Here is a 2,012-nt window from a genome sequence, read left to right as displayed (position 1 = left end):
GTATATATATATATATATATATATATATATACATATGCATAACTGCATGCAATTCGTACAGGTTTCAAACCATACACAAGTGTCTGTAAAATTTCTCTTACATCCACAACAATTTCCAAAATTACATTATCATTAACAACCCCAGGCCACCAGCTTTATATTGACTCCCATATTATCCCCTCCATAGCTACACCAGCCTAGGTCACCCTTGATGGCTAGTGAGTGACTCACATAGCATGTCATGGAAACTTGGTACAAATGTGCTGACATGCACTTGGCAAGCATGCATTCAGGCACCAGACCGGTCACTCATAGAAGCAACTAGCTATATATGTGTTTGTAGAAAGGAAGAGTGCCTTTGTACCACCATGATCAGATTCAGTATATAACGTACGTACGTTCATATTCTCACCTTATAATATTGGGTTAGCAGGCCCGTTAAACAAGCCGCGAACAAAACAGGAAATTATTCAGATGCGAGCACGCAGGCGAGACGCGCGAATTCGTCGTCAGGTGGCATCAGGCTGCGCACGCCGATGTGACAATGCCTCATGCGGTGACGCCGTGTCCGTACGTGGGAACAGGGAACAGGGAAGTCGGGTGGCGCCACCTGTTGAGGCGGTTCTTAGGTTACGGCTGCAGGCAGGCCTCGGCGTGTTTTTGCGGAGTCGCAACGGTTCACTACCTTGGCGCTCGCAGTGCTGCGTCCAGCTGAAAGGTTATCTTCCACATACACAACACACGCACGCACGCACGCACGCACGCACGCACGCAAGAAAAGCTTTTAGTCCCGAGGGATGCTTAGATACGTCCACAATTCACAGCATAAATCGTAGTTGACATTTAGCCCAGAAAACTATTCAAAACAATGTCACCGCACGCGCAAGTAATGCGCGCAGACACGTGCAAGACCGCTCCCTCGCGACTCGCAAGTGATCAGAAACGGACACCACCATTCAAACGACGTCACCATCGAAGAAACCCCCCGCTGACGACACACTCTCCTCGCAAATACACTTTACATATTTTTACATGAATTTAGGGAACTGCATATTAGAAGTGCGTGTGCTCGCGTGGGGGGTGGGGGGGAGGGGGGGAGGCCACCGCACCCCTGCACACGCGCCGTCGCCGGCTGATCGCACTTATAAACATTCCCTGTAACTTGCATTGTGGTTGTGGACGCCTCGAGTCGTGACCATGCAGAATCCTGCAATCACCGTGTCGTTGCCATCGTCAACATCGTTAGCAACATCGTTAGCATCATCGCACCATGGCATCTGCACGCGTCGCGCCATTTCTGGCTTGTCAACACTCTACGTGTCCTGTGACATCTCATCATCTCACGATTACCTCACGACACGCGTCGGCGCGTCGTGACGTTGCATGTCATCGCGTCGACACGCCACGACGTTGCATGTCGTCGCATTGGCACGTCGCGACATTATACGATTACATGTCGTCGCGTCGGCACGTCATGACATATTACATGTCGTCGCGTCGACACACCACGACGTTGCATGTCGTCGCGTTGGCACGTCGCGACATTACATGTCATTGCGTCGACACACCACGACGTTGCATGTCGTCGCGTTGGCACGTCGTGACATTACATGTCATTGCGTCGAGACACCACGACGTTGCATGTCGTCGCGTTGGCACGTCGCGACATTACATGTCATTGCGTCGTCACACCACGACGTTGCATGTCGTCGCGTTGGCACGTCGCGACGTTATACGTCATTGCGTCGACACACCACGACGTTGCATGTCGTCGCGTTGGCACGTCGTGACATTACATGTCATTGCGTCGTCACATTGGCACGTCATGACATTACATGTCATTGCGTCGAGACACCACGACGTTGCATGTCGTTGCGTTGGCACGTCGCGACATTACATGTCATTGCGTCGACACACCACGACGTTACATGTCGTCGCGTTGGCACGTCGTGACATTACATGTCATTGCGTCGTCACATTGGCACGTCATGACATTACATGTCATCGCATCG

This window comes from Priapulus caudatus, unplaced genomic scaffold, assembly GCF_000485595.1.
Source record: "Priapulus caudatus unplaced genomic scaffold, Priapulus_caudatus-5.0.1 Scaffold554, whole genome shotgun sequence".
NCBI lineage: Eukaryota > Metazoa > Priapulida > Priapulimorpha > Priapulimorphida > Priapulidae > Priapulus > Priapulus caudatus.
Note: the sequence above shows the minus strand (reverse complement) of the source record.